This window comes from Trachinotus anak, unplaced genomic scaffold (genome assembly GCF_046630095.1).
Source record: "Trachinotus anak isolate AG129_WGS33_773 ecotype Australia unplaced genomic scaffold, CSIRO_AGI_Tana_v1 ptg000031l, whole genome shotgun sequence".
NCBI classification, from domain to species: Eukaryota; Metazoa; Chordata; class Actinopteri; order Carangiformes; family Carangidae; genus Trachinotus; species Trachinotus anak.
The window spans coordinates 999,879-1,021,092 of NW_027273882.1; the positions used below are offsets into that span (position 1 = coordinate 999,879).

Consider the following 21,214-nt stretch of genomic DNA (forward strand, 5'->3'; position numbering starts at 1 on the left):
TCTGGCTAAATTTAAACCAAACGCCTCTGCCATTATATTGTGTGGCTGGAAGATGACCCTCTGGTGAGAAACATTACGGGTGAGAGGCCTGGATGTATTTATCTTTCAGTTTTTCACCTGTCTTCAGATACCGTTTCCTTTTTAAGTTGAGCAGTAGGGATTTACTGGGCTGCTTCCTTCCGGGACCCAGTGGAATACAACATTAAACTGCAGGGAGGAGAGAAAACCTGTAGTGCACTAAAATAAAGTTATGTCAAAACCATTCTGTTCTTCCTGTAGTCTTTCCTCAACCTTGCAAGTATCCTCCAAGGGCCTGAGAACATTACAAGCCATTCAGTTTATATGAATGGGCACTAACAGACTTTTTCGCCATTTTGATATGTCTAAATTTTGCAGGCATATCCTGTGGTCCATCAGGCACAGCCTTAGTTTCAATTTACTATCTCCCGGTGGGCCCCTGTCTTCCCATTTCATGTGGAAATTGTATAGAGTTTTTATCCCTGTGCACTTTCAGCTGCTTCAAAGCTGGGGATCATTGTTTTTCACCAGGGAGATGTACAAGCTAGCATTTTAATGTTTGGAGAAGATTGGCAAATCATTTTACAAATAGCAAGGAGGAGACTTGGAGTGTATGTCCCAACACTGTCTGTCCATCACTGACTTCTCCTCAGCCAGACCAGTCAAAGAATAAATAAATGATATATCACCGTTTAGCTGTAATTGAACAGAAGTCTGCAAAAGTCTTTGAAAGAGGAAGTAAAGCACCTGTATTTTATTGGTGCAGGCTTGCCTTATACCACTCTATAAAGTTTGGACACTACCAGGGGAATCGTTTCTGATGATCTTTAGAACAGCAGTGCGCCTTACTTCACACAAATTTGGCCCGAACAGATTGTATCTGGAAGAAATGTTTGAAAATGATGTCAGTGAAAAGAATCCACTTGATAGGGCAATTAGGTATAGTTATTTTATTTCATAGAAATTCTCTGCAGTGGCCCTTTAATGAAAATAATCCTTTAACTATAACAAATGTGTTAACCGCTTAGTTGTTCTAAGTGGCATTTATTAGTGAATATTCACAGATTTCTCAAAGCAGAAACAGTAACATAAAGAGTTAAATGCAGCCGTATTCCCAATGTGATTAGACTTTTCTTCTGGTTTAACAGCTAAACAAGGCAAACGCTACATAAAATATATATCTCATATTCGTCTACGTCATGAAATGAGGTTGCAGCAAAGAAAAGTATCCAAATCAGACCCCATGTCTGGTCTGGAATGACTTACGCTTGTAACAAGACCAACGAAACCTGAGAGTGAAATGCAAACTTAGCATTAGTACCTGCACATGAAAACAAAAGCCTTGAACAACTTTAACCACAATACTGAGTGCTGTGATTAAACAGTTTAGTGAACCACTGTGGTTGTGTTTTCCAGCCATAATTAGTAAGTCAATATAAGCGTTAGGGAACTGACCTAATTAACCAGAAACCCCCCTGTGTCACCAAACTACTGCATTTCTCTGACTGAATATTCTTTTTCCTGCTGGGGATTTCATTTTTTTTTTCTTTATTGACTCATCAGTGGCTGCTTTCTGGGAAACTGTTTTATGTTTCCTCCTTGAATTTTAATTCACTTCCGGAATGTGGAGGTTACAGTAAATCCCACTAATAATACCACAGTTTCGACAAATCAAACAAATATACTGAGGATGTGATGCATCAGTTGTTCATTCAGACCAGTGTTTTTTGTTTTGTTTTTTTTCCCACAGAAATACAGTTATGATGGCAGTTTTACGGGAAAAAAAACCTGTGTTTAACATGTTTTATAAGAAACTGACGTGTCTATTAGGTGGGAAGTCAGCAGTAAGGTGGCTGAGTTAACACATTTAGAGAGTAATGGCGTAACGGCAGAGAATATATTTGTTTTTTATCTCTTAACTACAACCATTCTTTGAACCCAAACAACTGTATAAGTCTTTCGTCCTCTCCCTTGGATACAACCCACAGGAGTGTCCCAACAGCAGGAGCACCAGACACTTATTTTCTCCTAGATTATAACACATCCGCTTTCATATTGAGTCAACTGTATTGAAAAAAACGTTTAAAATTATGTCACCTAGCTTCCTTGTTTTCTTTCGGAATAATTACTCCGTTTTTTTATTTTGTTTATTTTCTGTCATGTGACTGGACTGTAAATACATTGGCAAATCTTAGGTCCAGGAAATTGGGCCAGCTTCCAATTTGTGTCCAGTTGTAGTAATCATATCTGCTACAGCTGCCACTTAATCAGAGATCTTGAGGACAAATAGATTCCTGGAAGTGAACTGGCCACTGTGGCAGCTTTTGCTGTGTGACAGTTCTGTTGCAAGTGGTGTAAAGGACGTCTATTCGGAGACTGTATTCATTTAAGAAAGATAAAGTACTCATACAGAATGCAGAATACCTTTTAGGACCAAAAGAGAGAACCATAATCTTTATTAGAAAAAGCTGTTAGACCGAAATACGTTGAATTGTATGGTCATTTTTAATCAATTTTGGACAAATTGAAACATTAGTAACTTGTATGGCCTTATCTTGTCTGTGATGTCTTAACAACACAGACCGACAAGCTACCAAAGATATACAGAGTTAGTCCAACAGCTTTTAGATATGACCTCACATCATCTTATTACATACCGTCTTTGCTTCCCTGGACATCCACGTCAGATCCCTTTTCAGCAATTAGCCTTGAACTAGGAAAGATGATCAGCTCTGGTTTCCCATTGCTGCGTCCCTCGTCATCTTGGAGTACTTTGAATCTTTCCCCCTGCGTCCTAATTAAGACCTTAATGCTACCTCCCACGGGGAGCTGGATGCCCGGCTCCCACCCAGACCATTCCTTCTGCAGCCATCAAAACTGTTACGATAATAGTCAGCTTTGCACAGGTGCAGATTGCTTACATTTAGGCTACATTTGCTCTCAATCACGGGTGATCATCAAAGCATAGCTCTCCCTGGTTTAGGCATTTGCTCACAAGTGTCAAATTTGCTTAGATGTTATTTGAAAGTTACACTTGTTTAAGAAAATTAGTTATTTCCCTGCATCAGACCACTGAAACATGTATGAGAGCTGTGTTACTGCTGTGTTCAAGACCACCGTCCTTACTCAGTACAATTTTTAAATCACCAAACCTATATTTTCTTTCAAAATGCAGCAGTTGTCATCATCAACCTCAACACTTTCACATGACGATAATTTATCCAGACCAGGTACAGCAATAAAGTCACATACTTACTCCATTAAACCTCTCCTTGACCTTCTAACTATTAAGTTGGACTAGTGCCACATAATGTGTATAAGCTACCCAGGGCAATTACAAAGACCTGGGATTGAAAGAGAGCTGTCATTAGGATGTGCTTTCACATACCAGCCTGCAGAGTCTGGCTGCAGGCCAGGCTGGCAAATGGCACTAGCTCAGTGAGGAGAGTTAGGGGCCAGGCCAGGGGCCGTAGGGGATAATTAGACAGTTTTATCCCAGCTTGTTGATGTAAATGTGGCTGGCTTAGCCCCCTACACCCTTGCTCCGTGGTAATGATCATGTCTAACAGGTGGCAGGCAAACAGACGGGGGCATGAAATGGATACCTCGCTTCCTGGCCGCGTCTCCTTTTTTGTTTTGTTTTGTATTCCAGTCCAATCAGAGCTGCTCTCTCCTCCATTGTGGTTGCATTCAGGATTGTTGATACGGGGGAGTGTTGGATATTTGTCACCATCTCATCACATTCTAGCTAATCTCAACCTCCCCTGGGAACCTCGTAGTGAGAGCCAGCCTCACAGAGGGTAAAGGAAAACACATCAGTGTGTTTAACTCAAGTGGGTTTTAGAGTCTGATGCAAAAGAAAGTTGACACTCCTCTTAAATAGAGACACACTGTTGGTAAAAATGTTTACATTTTTTCTTCCTCATGTATTCTTTGGAACAGCCTGCTCATGTACTCTACTCCGTGACTGACATGTGCATGAGAACACTTTTATCTAATAGGGAAAACATGTTTATGGAGGCATGGAAACAAATTTCTTCTACTCCTTTCCTCCCATTCCGCCTTCATTCAGGATCTCCAAGATGTGTTTTGGAGTTACAAGCCTCTGGATTGAGTCATCTCTGACATCAGGGGCTCTGCACATCCAAATCTCCTGTATCCTGTGCGGGGAGAGAGGTGGGGGGGGGGGGGGGGGGGGGGGGGGGTGGAGGGGCTGTGCTGTTGAGGTATGCATGTGAAGAGACATTGGAGACCACTCAACTCCAGGCTCCTGATTCACTGTCATATAATGGATCATTTGGGGCAAAAAGAAGCAGAAAAAATGATGCATGTATTGAAATTTACTACCTTCCCAGAAATGTGCGGAACAGATCCAGGCCAGTAGACAATGCTCATTTTCTCCTTCAAATGCCTTTTTAATTTGTACGGCCTGTCGAGCAGAAATGTGTGATTATCTAGATTTCTCTGTGGATGGCCGATTTGCTGATGGTCTGTCCTGTGACCAAGGAGAACATACAGTAAAACATCCAGAAGGCTCTTAGTGCCCTGGCTTGGTTTGCGGTCGCTTGTGTCCAGCTGATTGCGGAGGCAAAGCTCCAGATTTAGGAGCTTGATCCTTTCTGGCCGAGCTGCAACGCCGGATTTTGTTATAATTTTCACCTAGCAAGTTGTTTTTAAAGCTTACCCTAACTTTAACCCTAATCTTACTCTCATCAGAGGCTTAAAGCCTAACCCTTGCTTTAAATAGAGTTGAAAAAACAAGTTTTATGATTGCAAATTTTAAACGATATAGTTTTTTTTTTTTTTCCTTCTTTGTGGTTTGGCGCTGCAAAGTGAAAACCGATTTAGGGTGTTTTGTGGGGGAGTTGGGCTTTCACTGGGTTGCCTGAAGTGACGTCCTCAAACCTTTGGGTCACTCCGCCTGTTGGTGGTGAGGATTTGATATTTTTGTAACAATTACCATGTGCTCAAGTTTAAGAATTGAGTGATGTTTGGACGGAGGAACATGGTGAAAAGCATTCAGAGGAGTGAAGACAGGACAGCAGACAACAGGCTGCCCACTGGTGAAGACATCAGCTCCTACTGGCAACACTCAGGGTCTATAATCCAACACTATATTTGTTTGATTGCCCACCACAGCTGACAACAGGTCATCCACCTCTTTTGAGACAACAAGAGCTGTGATAGAGCTTCTCATTAATAGCCTGCAACTTTGTGGAGTATTTTTAGTGTCATGTTGCAAATGTTTCCAGGACATTTCCCCACACCTCCTCGCTTCTCCAAAAGAATCTTTTCTCCTCCATGTGTTCTCCCGTTATGAAGGGATCTTGGCTCGTTTTGTCGGTGGCAGAGCTGGTTCAGGTCACGGGGGCTGTTATAGAGCCGCTGTGAAGCTCCATTGCACTGCACATTGAGCATCTAACATTTGTGTTTTGAAGCATTGAGATCAAGTGGTGCAAACAGACCCTGGGATCGCATCGAGGATTTTTGTATGAAATTAAATGAAGCAAATAACTAGTCGTTTATATTACTTTTTTTTTTACACAACTACAGTTTATTGGGTTACATGAAACATGAGATGTTCATTCAGAACTGCTTGATAGAAAATTTCTGGTTTGGCTTGCTACTTGCTTGAGTATTTCAGCATATTTTGATGTATGAATTTCCATTAGAAATTTCTTCTACATCACCAGGTGTAAGCAGTCACTGGTTTTATAAACCAAGTTTGAATTAATGAGAAATTATATAATTTGTTTGAATTCATTTGAATACAGCGCACTTTAAAATACATCACAGAACAGATAACGGGTGACGTCAGATTTGTTGTTGTGGTATCGTTACATCAGGCGTTTATGTTTTGAAAAGTTGGCAAACAGCCTCGTCTTCACTCACGTATTAACATCTATAGTGAAAACAGACTGAGTCCACACACTGATGGTGTGGAGTTACAAGTTTCTGTCCAGCCCACCACTCTAGTTTCTTCCATAGTGTGTAAAAGCAGAGACCAACCCTTGCCTAGTTTACTGATAGTGCAACAAGACATACCATGAGTTAGAGAGCACTTTACGAACACGCCCTATATATTACATTTTCAGCAGGTTTAATCAGTAGTTTAAATTTTAGATTAAAAGTGACAGACCGAGATCAGACCAAACATTCCCACACTTCTATGTATCATGTCCATGTGGACACAATACATGTCCACGTGTGTGTAGTAGAGAGATAGAGAGAGAGAGGAAATAGTCAAGGGCGGATGCAGTAAGAAGTTATTGAGGTAGAGAATGCATTTATGCTCTGCCTCTAGAGCAAATGTGTTTAAATGTTATATTTTCCTTATTTTATTTTACAGTAGTAGTTGTTTGTTTATAGAGAGCTGTCTGTAGAGGACAGTGCAAAGTAGTTTAATCTGGCATTTAAATGTATGTATGTGTGGGAGTTAGCTAACAGCTAATTTTCACTGGACGGCAATAAAATCCATAAAATGTAAATGTGAAGTGTAAATGTCTCTCCACACTTGTTTGACAAAAACGTTAAGTCATTTATACTTCATCATGTGAATGCTAACTTGCAGTTAATACAGCTGTTGATGATGTGTTAACCTCCACCCTCCTCATAGAGCTGAGCTCTGTGAGAAAACCGAATACATATTTTCCTACACAACCCACTGGTGTGTGAACCTCTCGTTCCCTCGCGCCATTCCTCTGCATGTTTGTTTCTTTTTTCAGCACTTGTCGACGTTTGCTGAAATATCTTCGACTCAGAGGTGACAAATATCATTCCCTGACAGGCAACAAACCAAAGGTCTAAATTTGTCTCTTTGTCTTTGTGTCTGAATCCTGTCCAAAAGCTCTGACGTCTTCAGCCTCCAAAGAATATTGCCCTGTCATTGTCTGAAGATACTGGCAAGACGTTTATTTTTAGCAGACACGCAAACTCTGGAACATACGTGTACACACGCATCCTTGTCCCTCAGTCATTATTATTATCCATTACCCACCTTTAACCATCCACTGACCCACAGCGTCTGAACATCTTCTTGACGTCTTTACATCCCAACATCATCATGACCCTGCAACAACTTTGATAATTGATTAATACTTTGCCATGTCTTAAAGTCTAATACTCATACTACTTAAAGTCACTAATAGAGGAGACATTGGATTTACTGTTTTTCTCTGTTTTATATCTCTGTACTTTATATTATATCTTTGTGTTTTGGTCTGGTAGTGTGATTGGAATTTTTCAATCTTTTCTGGCATTTTGTGGATTAAACAATGAATTGGTTAATGATAAAAAATAAAAAGTGATAATGAAAATAATTCTTAGCTGCAGCCCTCATTTACATTTAGACTTGGATGAATAATAATGGAAATAATAACAAGCCTGTATTTCAAACATGTTTCATTTTAAATAAATGTTACAAATCATCCAGGGCCTCAGTCTGCCTATCGATTGATTCTATGGTGTCCTGTATGGAGTTGATATTGTCCAGGTATAAAAATGCAAGGACATATGGGACATAATAACGGCAAAATGTAGCAAGGAGCTAAAATGTGAAATGCAGAGAAAAGACATTTTTCCCCAACATTTGGTTTGTGTTTCTCAGATTTATTTTGCTTTTGTAGTCCTGACCCCAAGGTTGAGAAATTTAGCTCTAAACTAATTCGTCTAAATGCAGAACTTCAACCCTTATAACCTTAACTTTACCCAACCACTATGACCTTACTTTGCAAAACGTCCTCACTCTAAAATTATATTCTAAATTTCTAAAAGACGTCCAACCCAGAATATCGAAGCTGATAAGGTGTCAAGGCCCCGTGGATGCAGCTGCTGAAGTGCTGTCCTCAGTGATACCTCGCCTCATTTAAAACCGTGATGTGCAGTTGACTCACGTGTGCTTAAAATACAGCACATTAGTGTGTCTGCAGTGGGAAAGGTCCTTGTGGAGAGGCTCTATTATTACAGCCGTTATTATACTTCATCAAAATCCAAAGGCCAGACTGGAGATGTTGTTTCATCCACTCAGGGAGAGAGAATCACCGTGCCTTTGGCCAAAAGGAGGTTAACAAAGACAGGAAGATTAAATAATACATCCATCACATTCTGAGAGGCCGGGGGCCAAGTTCATGTCAAATCCATAACAAGCAAAGTATCCTCGGCCCAGCTCATTTCCCCACACACACGTCACACTCTGCTGGAAATCTGCGTAGAGGATGTATTGATCTTACTGGTGCTTCCTTTCTCACAAGCTCACAAACAGAGCCGCCGTATCACAGGCAGCGCCGCAAAACAACCTCCTCCACCCCCCAGCCCCATAAAACAAAATAATAAACTTGCCGCTTGCCAAAATAATCCAAGTACCTTTGTTTGTGTCTCTGTGTGTGTGTGTGTGTGTGTGTTTGCAGCCTGTGCTAATGCACTGTTATTTGCTTCCTTTCACTTCAATAGATGAAAATAGCCTGTGGTGTATGTGCAGTACGTGTATTAGAGGTGAGACTTGTCAGAAAAATGGAGAGACAGGACATTTTACCTGCTTTTCTTCATTTGTAACATTCAGGTGATCTTCAGTTTATGCAGATTAGCTTTATTTTGTTTGTATTTTTGTCCAAATAAAATCAAAAATGGCATGAACAACAGGTTATGTATGTAGTGCTGTCCCATATTTTTTATCACTCTTTTATTCCATTATTATTTCTACAAGTGGGGAAGGGGTCTAATCCTTTACTGAAGTAACAGTAACAACTACAATGTGTGTATAAAAGAGTTACTGTTTGAACTACTACCTGTCAGAATATATTTTTTTAAATGTTGACCTGTTTTTCTAAAATCCAAGATGATGCCACGTTGTTTTTTTCTGTCTGAACAACAAAAATGTTTGTTGTAATGTTAAGTATAATGTTTAATTGAAAAAACACAAAGCAATTTATCAATCGTCACAATAGTTGATTCATTTTCTGTCTGTCAACTAATCAATTAGGAGACTAATCTTCGCACATCTGAAAAGTTCAACATTTCCTCCTGAGATGTATCAGAATAGTGTCAAGTATCAAATTCAGATATTGAAGTAAATTATCAGTACTTGAGTAAATATCCTGCTGTGTTCCACCACAGATTATTTCCTATATTACCATCGTCCATGTTATTTGTGAATTCCATTCAGTATTAACCATCTTGTCTATTAGCCTGTATGAGTTATTTATCATGACTAACAAACAATTTGCTCATTTAGGCCCCTGGTGACATTACAGCACAGTATTGTCTTGGTAATTGACACAGCAAGTGACCTTATAGAAACAGGAGCACACCCATTGTAAACAATGTAAGTCATATCCCCATCAAAGCCATAAAGATACTTGGAAATGCCTGAGTAAATTCTTCTGCAGAGTAAACACACTGTAGCTTTGCTCCATCATCACGCATTTGGCTCCTTGGAGGCAGTCAGGAAGACAGCATGTTGTTTACTGCTCTTGATTATTACTTTGTTTGTCCAGCCTCCAACTGGAGGCGCTGATGTCAAGATTACAATCGGAGCGTTATTAACGTAGAGCAGGATCATCAACAATGAGACACAGGAAGCCAGACACAATGTCAGAGCAGAGTGCATTAAGCCAGGAGAAGTCAGCTGTTCATTCCTCAAATACCGAATGAAGACTTAACCGTATTCAGGGGAAGCTTTTACTGTACAAATAAAAACTGTATCATGTATCATCACACAACCTCCTCCTCTCTTTATTATCACCATCATCCTCATCATCCTCATCATCATCATGACCAACGATGCTCAAAAAGTCACCAGGACATCAAACCAGTCACTGTTTTTTATTTCTCCCCTCTGAAATGTGGATTCATAAATGTGATAAGATAAACTGACTCCTAGTGGCTCTGAGGAGCCACTGCATCTGTCAGCAGGTCATGCAGCCGTGTGTTACACTGGCCACAGATTACAATGTGCTGATTTAATGCAGATGTAGCCATTTGCACAGTGTGGAGGATTTTTACTACACAAGCGCTGGTTATATTTCCACTGTTAGTGAATCTTCACGTGTGAGCATTTTATTTAAATATTTGTGAAACTGACATTGTGTATCTGAGTATTTCTACCCCAGTTATATTATTAAATATTCTACTTTTCCCTCTGTTACATTTATTTTAAAAATATACTGTAGTTAAATTTTCTCCCAACACATATATTTAACTTTATTAAGTATGCTACATTTTTCTACCCTAAACTGGAACCCAACCGAGCGGTATATATAAAGTGGTTAAACTAGCTCCACCTTGACCAGCTCCAACAATAAAATCCTGTTCATATGATGTAGTAGAGTAATACACAGTAAATAACTTATCATATTTAAAGTACTTTGAGTGTATTCAAGTTTTGAATGCACACATGTACTTGTGATGGAGTATTTTTACACATACTTTTATTGTAGTTGTGTATCCTTACACATTTGTTCCACCACTGCATATATATCCCTCCCACATAATTACACTCCTTCTTTATTCTTTATGAAAAAGAAAAGCACCTTCTGTGACTAACTGTGGTTTTAATGAGACTCCAGTGGCACACATGAAAGAGTTTTTATGTTCGATGGTGTGAAACATCAGTGAGCTTTGGTCATATTTCTGATACGTTATGAAGAAAATATCAGGACCTCTGTGTGCGCGTTTTTTTTGAAAGAAGCCAGAAATGTAAAAACACTCTTGATTACAATTGCAGAGAGCTCCTGAAACACGACTCCGGGAAGCAGAGAGGAAAAGAGAGAGATTTAAAGGGTGAGTAAAAGTGTATGCTGACTGGGTGACTTTTTGCTCTCTCTCTCTCTCTCTCTCTCTCTCTCTCTAAAGTTCTCTCTGCGACACCTGACTGCAGCACTGGCCGGTGCCTTTTAAACTTTTCTGCGAGAAAAAAAACACTTTTCATTTCAGGTGCTGAGTGAAATTCACATCCCCTGGGCACTCGAACATTAAGTTAAAGCATGCCAAGAATACATGAGGAGTCCCTGAGGAATTTAAGAATGACTTTTTTTCTGCATTCCTCAAAACAGAAAAGCATATTTAATGGACATGCAAATGCATTTGTTTGCCAACAGCACCATTTTGACAGCTTCACAGCACCCAGCTTCAGCTCTGACGCAATCTTTCCACCCCATCTCTCTGAGCTCATCCAAATGTGCTCGTAGCCATCGCCAAGCCGAAGCCCCCCAGCGCTGCAGAAGGTCAGGGCAGCTGTGTGTGGCCCTCTGTCCTTGCTGGGCCTACCAACTGGTTAATTAGCCTGCCACATGGGGCAGGAGGTGGGCAGGCAGGGGATTATGGGAAGAGAGGACTAGGAATTTAGCCATTGGTTATAATTCAGCGCAGCTAGTTTTGACACTTAAGTCTGATGGTTGAGTCATGTTCAGAGGTAAAATGAGATAAAAACTAAAAGAGGCATCTATGAAGCACAGACCACATCTCCAGTTGCGCTTTCAGTCACAATGGCAGGTAAATATTAAAGAGTTTAGCAGTAGTTTTAAATTTAGTTGTTTGTTTTAATATTAAATGTTAGATAAAGGGGTTTGTTGAAAGGTACAATGTTACATATTTATTAGCCCTAGCCCTTACAATACTATTTTTAGATGGTTTGATATATATATATATATATATATATATATATATGATATAATCTAAAACAGATTTATGACTCCTTACTCTTTGTATAACAGTCTGTGTTGTCAGTGGAGAAGTCCTCCATCCTCATGCTAGATTCAAACGCTGTGCACCTGCACAAGGGACTGAATCTTTTTTTTTTTTTTGTCATATTGATCGTCTTCTTTACTCTCACTCTAACATAATGTGATGAATCTTCTCAGCCCGCAGTCTGAGTGCAATGTAAACAGATACAGGAGTTACTTGTCTTCTTCTGTGGTATTTCTGACAGAGCAGCCTCTCAGAACATGATCGATAAACGTGTCATTTTGTACAGATCTCTGTGACTTTTATTATCAACGTGTTGTTACAACCAGAAACCTCAGGTGTCACCGAATCAAGTGGAGGTGAAATCCACAGATTTTCTTGATGCAGGTCTTGTGGAGTCTTACTGCCTCTGTGAAAAAAATTTGTGTAAAGCCTTCTGTGCAGTTTGTTAGATTGCCTCAAGTCATGTCACTCGAGGGGAAGTGAGCTCACCAGACCTCCATAGCCCGCTCCTCGTCTTTGCTGAAAGCTTGCGGTTCAGCCACTACTAACATAACACACCTGAATCTCTGCTTTTAGCATATAAGAGTTGCATTGTGGGTAATATAGGCGACAGATTTTGACAGAAGGAAGAAGAAAGGAATAATACAGACAGCATCTCTTGTGTGCAACATTAAATCAGTGGGGTACTCATTTAAATGTCATTGTTAAAAAGCAAAGCCACAGTGGTTTACAGTAATTTTAGCACAGCATCTCTCTGAGTTGCATGGGTTGACAATGCGTCATTGCTATTCTAAATCACTGCAAGCCACAGCCTCGGGTGGCTTGTTGCTTAAATGAAAACAGAGTAGTGAGTTATTTGCTGTCCTAATGAGCTCTAATAAAAAATAAAAATAAAAATAAAAATAAAAAAAGAAGGAGAACCCATATAGCATGGGTGACCACCACCACTAACAACATTTCCACCACCCTTCTCTTCTTCTCCTTCACACATGCACACATACGCACATACACACGCACACACGTCCTCTGTACTTCATTGCATCTGCTGCAGCAGAATCCCATCGGCTATCTGGTTACAGCCCGCCTGGCCGGGGTCTTGCATTAGTGGCGTAGGAGAGCTGTGAACAGGGAGTATCAGATGCTGTAATATGGAAATTCCTCTGTAATGCAGAGGCTGCGGGATTGTGCGATTACTTAATTCATTTAGCTGAGTAAATGTAACAGGTCTGCCAAAGCACAGAGGGGATGTGGAGTTAGCATGTGTGTGTGTTTTCATGTGGGAGTAGATCTGTCTTAGGGAGAGATGGCAGCACCGAGTGCGTTAGTCTGTGTATGAGCATGTAATGGCATGCATGTGTGGTTGTGGGTGCATGTGGGTGTGTGTTACGGGTAGATGGGAGTATAAATGGGGCCTCAGTAACAACAGGTCGGGTTTAAGGCTCCAGTTTTATGTGTTCAGGGAACAAACCATTAAGAGAGAGCACAGAGCCGACCAGGCCCACACTCCTCCTCTAGTACCCACATGACCTATCCCAGACTCTGATTTGTGGCCCCTGACACTTTAATTCATTGGAAAACACAAGTCAGGACCCAGGAGTTAAGTAAGTCCATTAACACTATGCAGAAGTAATGCTTTCCAGTGCTGTGCCAGTCCTGCCACCCAGTGTGATCAAGCATGTAGACCCAGTTATTTCACAGTGGGTGAATATTTTCCTGGAAGTTTCACACTGAAGCTGCTGACAACATAATATAAAACTACAGCATTTTTATATGAATTTATCAACAGTAAATAATCATTTTATTATGGTACGTTAGGTTAACCCTCTGGTAATTTATAATCAATTAATTAATAATCATGTAATGTATTTGCAATTGTGGAGGGCTGTGAGGTAGGCCATGTTTCACATAATAAAATGAATTCATTAAAAAGGTATTCAGATGATCAATGACGTAAACAGTGGAACAAAAGTCACATAAAAGATTCTGCATCACATACTCTGACGCATTTGTAATATTTTGCTTGGATGCACAGTAAGTTTTATATTAGTTGTGGTGATTGTTCAGAAGTTTCAAATCTTGATCTTTGTTGTGAATTTAAAGTAGAAAATGCAACAATGGCGGCATGCGTCAGATATATATATAGCGAAGAAGAAGAAAATTTGTTTTTTTTTTTCCTTCAGTTTACTGTCATACCCCAGTTGCTTTAACTTTTTCTTATTATTATTTCACTAGATACCTGATGAAGGTCTGTGATCGAAACATTGCATTTTCACTCCATGCAGGAATTCAACACTTTCCTTCTTTCACCGTGATCACCCTAAAATGAGTAATGAAAACGTGATTTTCCACCTCACTACATCTCTGTCAAGATTTTCAACACAATATGAAGTCAAAGTCAGATTTTATCAGCTGTTGTATTTACTGAATCCATCATTTCCCCAAAGGCATTTCTCAAAAAATGATTTCATTGTCCTCTAATCCATTATATGGAGCAGCAATGTCAGCTGAGCTGTAAATGACTCAAAACACAGCTGCTGGGGAATGGAAAACAGAGAGCCAAATTCAACTCAAGCAAAATGGAAAAAGGTGGAGTCAAAAAGCTGTTAAAACTATCTGACAGATTCGCTACGCTCTGCAATGTGGAACAGAATTATTAATTTGGGAGCTGGGCCTGTTAAATCTATCATTCCATTATTCTAACAGAAATCCAAAGGACATTTGCAGCCTCCAGTTCAGCAGCCAGTGAGTCCGATCTGTTGTTTTAACAGTTAAAAGTCGGTTTATCTTCCATTTTAAGACAAGGAAGTGTTACCGTACTGTACAGCCTGCTTTCTGTTGGAAACTTTGCAGTGCCACCCCATGGACGCTCGGTAAATTCTCTGTGTGGGAATTACAGCATGTCATGATGTTTAATAGCATCTCCCCCCTTCATCATCATCATCATCATCATCACCACAATGGCATCCAGTCACATTGCATCAGACACACAGAATCTCTGGTTTTAAGATTTAACAAGCTCACAAACTGTTTGATATCTGCCTTTTTTTTTTTTTTTACACCTCAGTGTTGGGTTAGATCACTCCTGGCATTCTGCATTTTCTGTCACGTCTTTTCCTCCTCCTCATATTCATCATCATTTTTAAGGAAACGGTTCACTCTTATTAGCAGTTTTTTGTTCCTTTTACAAGCTGGCAGGCTGAATAAAAGAGCCACAGGAGGTTCAAGGTTCAATTTATTCATCCATAAAATGATGGAAATTGTAGTGCTAACATCCTAATCGAAGAGAGGTGGTTCTTGTTGGAATCTAATCCAGATATGTGCAAGTCCTAGTTATGATTTATTTTATTTATTATTTATTTAAGTTTATGTTGAAAATTCTCCAACAATATTATTGGAGTTATTTATTGAATTAATCATTTTGTCTATAGAGTAACAGAAAATTAAAAAATATATATACTCAAATTTTCCACAGGCCAATTTGCATATTAAAATTTCTTGTTTTATTCTCCCACGAGTCCAAAACCCAAAGATATTCAGTTGAATATCCGATGCAACAAAGAAAAGAAAGCAAATCTTCACATTTGACAAGCTGAAACCAGATAATTTGGGGCTTTTTTTGCTAGAAAAATTATGAAAACCAAATTTCATTGATCAGCCAAATGATTGTGGCAGCTGTAATTCAAAGCTACTTTTATTCAGGTTTTACTCAAATCAAACCATGTCACTAATCTTTCTGACTTCATAGTGGTCGTGGGCGGAAAATGTGATGGTGTACAGTTTTTAAAAGTTATTTAGTACATCCTTTTCCCCTCAACATCAATGCACATGTTGCTTTGATCATAAGACACAAAGATGAATTGAAACTAAACATGAACATATTTGCTCATAAGAGCCAGAACTTCAGAAGAATCGATATGTTGACTGATACAGGATTCAGTTTTTTGTGCAAGCGGCTTAAACAGTGGGCAGAAAAACAGTTTCCCTTGCACTGGTGGGGTTTAACATTACAGTCGTTATTCTCTTACAGTATTTGAAATTGAAATCAAACCCTGTTTTTATATTATTTATTGTCATGGTTAGCGGCCATCAGAATTCACAGGTGTCTCCAAAATCCATCAGGGCTGAAATCTTAAGGATATAACTTTAAATCTATTTACTTGTGACTTTCCTCCATGGCCGTATCGTATTCCTTTGGGCTACGAGCCTGTTACTGGACCTGTTTAAGATAATGAAGTTCTTGTGAGATTTTTAAATAAAAAAAAATCTTTTTACGGAATATTGCAAACCATGTCTCAAAAATCTTTGCCAGCAGCGTTTAATAAATCCTGGAAAATAAAAGGAAATTGAAATACTATGTAGACAGAATAAGTAATAAATCTAATAAAAGTTTGCCTGAAAAACTGATTTTAAAGACTGCATTAACTCTGCCAGCCTAAGCTCCAAAGTCCTCCAGGCAGCATTGGCCCAATGACTGTTCACTTTCAGTCTAGGCTTTAAAAAAAAGCGCAGAGCGTCTTGGCTGTGTGTTGTGGTTCAGACCGAGAGGTTGTGGGGTCTCACGGCAGTGCCAGCGGGAATCACAGGGGGCACAGGAGCCTTGGAGGTCCTGGTTTTACTGCGCAGCAGTTCACAACTTACACACCGGCCCCCGCTCTGCCATGACTGGAGTTTGTCACTTGCAGATTTATATTCCTCTCTATTAAAGCTCCTTTACAAGCCCACCGAGGATCCTGGAGATGTAGAGAGGGAGAGGGAGTGGGAAACATAAGGAGAGGCCTGAAATGAAAGAATAAAGCAAGTGAGACACCAGGAACAAAGCACAGTTTAATGGCTGTGAGAGAGCTGGGGAAAGTGTGTCAGTGCCAGTTCAACATTATGTAGAGTCTGAGCCTTATAGATCCATTTAGTAGCAGTCCAATCAGTGCGGAACTAAATCATTGACGTCTAACGTAGGGTAGTGCTGAGGTTGTGTCACTCTCCCTGAAAAAAAACACAGAGACTGTTTTGATTGTTATTATGTTCAGTCTGGATCTTTGAAGTAGGTTTGAAGAAGTTTGATGTAAGTATATAACTGTTATAAGAAAACTGTAAAGCTCACTCAGAGTAAGACAGTATGTAGCTTATCACCTTCATATAAGACCAACATCACCACTTTTATCTTTTCAACAAAAAACAAGACATCTGAACTGTCCAACTACTATTTACTATTTTTTGCTGTTAGGTGAACTTTCATATAAAGTGCTACCACAGAGTTCCCAGCCTACAGCCACCTCATGTCACTCTGCCAAGGTCCGTGGTGACAACCTTTCTCAAGTGCGAAACCATAGACCAGATTCTCTCCACTGCATGGACTTTTACTTGATTAGTCAAATCTAACGGTGAGGAAAGGAAGAGTACTGCAGGAGAGACGAGTACAGTTTTCGACCCCACCACCCGTCAAGCTTAAGGTGTTTCCAGACATTGGACCTTGGATCTACAATGATGCAAAAGAGGCTGCAGATGACCTGCGGAAGATGGGGTTTCCCATTGTCCAGGATGGAGAACCAAGCCCAACTCCAACTGCACTACACTAAAGATAAATAATTAGATAAACATCTAAGATCACAAATATATAATAGACTGCAAATCTCCAGATATTCAGCTTTTCAGGCCAAACAGAAATGGTAGAGGGAAACGTTCCTGGAGATATCTGTGGATGATTGGAAAGCTGGGACTACCAGCTCTACATCCTGGTGTGAACTTTCCCACAAGAACATAATACAATATTTTTTTTACTCAAAAATTGAAATTTGTACAGTGGGGTTTTCAGGGACAGGATGAACATTGGAGGCAGTGTGGTAAGCCAATGCCAGATCATTTTCATAATTTTGGGACCTCCCTCTAATCCATTCATATTGGCAAGAGATTGAAAGAAATAAGGAACATTTTTGCAATAGAAGTAGGTTTCTCTTTTCTCATATTCTAGCTTGGGAAAAATTCCAGGCAAACTCATGGCCCAGGATGAATATCTTTATAAAGTACTTTTGGCTGCAAGCAGGCAAACCCACCATCAAAGAATGACTGGATCCCAATACACTGTTTGGAGAAACTGACAAAAACTAACTATGATCTGATCAATATATTAAATACTGGAACAAATGGACTGCATTGTCCATGGGTTCTACTGTGTGATTGAAAAATGCTTGATTGTACTAATGTATGGCCCAAAACACCAATAAAAAGAAAGTTAAAAACAAAAAAGAAAAATTATCCTATGTTCACGAAGCAACTTATTTTTCACCACCATATTTAAAGACTGGAACATCATCGACATTTTAGGGTGTGCGGGTCCCTTAACCTGGCATCACATTTCTTGGCTCTTACACCGTATCTATGGGAGCAATCATCAAACCAATCATAATATTATTGAACCTATAGATTTCCACTTGATCCATCAGAGGGCCATTATTACTACTCACTGTTCAGGATCCACTGTGACAGTTATTTGATTTTCAGATGAAGAGTCATATCCTCTACACCCTCATGCAGTACAATAAGTAGCTTTCAGGGTAGTCTAACTTCCTGATAGCCAAATGAAGTTTAATTTATGTAGGTTTCTGTGCTAGTTTGGAGCCAAAAGTATCCACACCCTCATAAAATCACCCTGGGAGCTTTCACAATCCTGTTTTTTCCATCCTGTTCAGTCATTTTTCAACAGTGTTATACATCTCTGCCATTTGAGACTGAAGTAAGAAAAAAAACGTCTTTCTTTCACAACAGTACTGATGTGTGTGCTCTCTTTTGGATTAATAGATTCACTGTTTTGCTTCTTTAAAGACCTGAGCAAATGCGTGCTGCAGGTACAACCTAAAACACTAGGCCTACAGATAATATGAAGTGAGTCTTTGCCTGTTGCATTTTGATTACAGTAGCAGTATGCCCAGCCCTTACTGTATATTTGAACACAAAACCGTTAAGATATTCATGTAGTTGTTGAAGTTTGAAAAAAGCCCAAAATGAAGAACAAAGCCTGTTATCGGCTAAAACTTGATTATAGTATTTCTGTCCTGTTTTCTGCTCTTTGTTGTTGAAACTTTGGACGTAAACACATCCCTGAAATTGTGTAAATGTGTATATATTGTTGTGATAGATATCTTTTCTTTATGTTTTAATGGAATATTTTATATTTCAGACGTTTGCTATTTAGTGGCATCTTGTCCCATTGTGAAATGAGCCAAACATTTGGCGTGACACTGAAATAAAAACTAACAAGCTATATAGCTAACAAATCAGTGATTATAAGTAAAATAAGTATAGCAAATGTACAGCAAAAACCAGTCATTGGAAATAGCTATATTGAATTCATTAGCAGTGTATGAATATTTACTAAATAGTTTAATTGTGTTGCCTGTGGTTATGAAAATGTAGAACTCAAATGAGAGGCTTACACTTACCTCTTTCCCCACAAGCCATAATATGATCTTCTTGTTTAAAATTGCAGTGGTTAACTGTTTTATGATTATGACGATGATGATGATGATGATTATTATTATTATTATTATTATTATTATTATTATTATTATTATTATTATTATTATTATTATTATTGTCATTGTTATTTACAGTGAAAAGATCAGATTACTTTAGTTCCTGGCACCTCAGAACGTAAAGGAACAATCGTGTATGTTGGTAATAAAAAAACAGTAATGCAAAAGTGCAGTGCTTCCTTTGTGCACAAGAGGGTGGTGTGTCCCTTTCTTACCTATTAGTCATGGCAAAGCATTCAGTCACAGGCCTGTTGTTGCTTTCTCTGTGCAGGAGATTAATGAGAGGTGTATAAATTCACAATGCATCACTGCTGCCTATGTGAACTGAGAGAACAAGGAGGACACGAGCTGCATGCATATGGACTAGAGGCGTACTGAACATACGGAGGGGAGATGTCTCTCCATCTGTTCCTCCTACTTCTTTCACTTCCTTGTTCCTTGTTCCCTCTGTCCTTTCCTCCTCTTGAAGCCAGCCACCTGCATTATGACAAAAATCTGCATCACTGTCCAAAGAGCAGACGAGCTCTTGTGAGTGCTGACTTTAACAGCATGTAAACAAACAAAAAAAAAAAAGCATCAGAAACAAGCAGGGTTTGTAGAAACAGCACAGGAGACGCGTTTCACAAAGCTCATACTCTCATCTCAGTCACATCAGACACATTTCCCTAAATTCCTGCAGCCTTTCAGCCTCGGTCCTGTCGCGATCTGACACAGCGCGCTGAATCATGGCGTCTAAAGATAGATGCTCATTTGCAGCAACAGCATGGGTCAAGCGGTGCAGGATAAAGGTGAATCAAAAGTCACGCAGGGGAGTTAAAAAGTTCAACAGCCTGTTTTGCAAAGCAAAAGAGGCAGGCAATATGGCTGTCTTGTCCTCCCACCTCAGCCCTCCTGAGAAATGGTGTTTGTCAGAGTAATAAAGCTGTCCCATAACCCCATAACCTCTGTAATATTCATGATCCAAAGTTTGTGCCTCACAAGACAGCTTGATAAGTGTTAGACCCGAGTCTGTTCCCAGGCTCAACCATAACATGTACATTGTCTACCTGGGTTACCATGGGACGAGCTAGTCCAGACTCCCAACATCCCACGCTGGTTTGTTAAAACACACTCCTCATTGGTTCAGCCCAGGCACTCGCAGAGAGCTGTCCTGCTCTGTTTATTGATGTCACAGGCTGGACCGAGCCCATAATAGGCAATGGCTCATCTCAACATTACGACCTGTTTATAAACGAGGTGAAAAATGACACTTTTATTGCCTGACGCTGCGTCCCTCTGTCCTGCCGTGCCCCGGCCTGTCCTACCTTGTCCTGTCATGTCAGTGGAGCACTTCTTAGAGAAGAGAAGTCCGCAAGGAGACAGAGAGAAATACGAACAAAAGAATCTGGACAATGACTGCTTTAATGCAGCATCTCATAAACATGCATTCATCAGAGCAGAGGGCTGGTACAGCTGCTGTGGCGTACAAATCAAGGCAGAGAGGGGGCGAGAAGGAGCGACTGGTGGACAGGTGATTCAGCTCAGGTCAAGTTGTGTCTCATCCAAAGTCAGCTAGTGTGGTTCTGACAGCTGAGACAGACTCTCACAGTACAGCACAGCAGAGACAACACGCATCAGCAGCAGCATTATTACTGTTTCAAACAACCCTTGAGATAAATGACATGTTTTAGTCAAACTTATTGTATTAATCAGCTTTGATCTACTGGATGGACAAAAAACGGCAAAATTATGTCTCGAAAAAGTGAAACCTACAATAATGTCAGTCTTTTTAAAAATAGTTAGAGCAGTGCCGAACCAGCATTTAAAATTACTTTATCAGTATAGCAAGAAAGAATCGTGGAAATAGCAAAGTATTAAGAGCTTAAACCATTTGTCCATTAATCAATTTGATTGGCATTTTTATAATTAACTAATGTGTTGAGCTTTATTCAAGACTTTCTGACAAACAATTAACAGATTATTTGAGGAAATGATTTAGTTGCAGCCCT

At 39.7% G+C, this 21,214-nt stretch overlaps 1 long non-coding RNA gene across 1 annotated transcript; it reads right to left on the reverse strand.

Moving 5' to 3' along the window:
• Positions 1-14,915: 14,915 nt before the first annotated feature.
• On the reverse strand, positions 14,916-19,938 carry LOC139612413 (uncharacterized). The gene is made up of 3 exons (XR_011686534.1): positions 19,611-19,938; positions 19,442-19,489; positions 14,916-16,476 (listed from the first exon to the last, which is right to left on the reverse strand). It is a non-coding gene; the product is annotated as an uncharacterized lncRNA (long non-coding RNA).
• Positions 19,939-21,214: the final 1,276 nt, after the last annotated feature.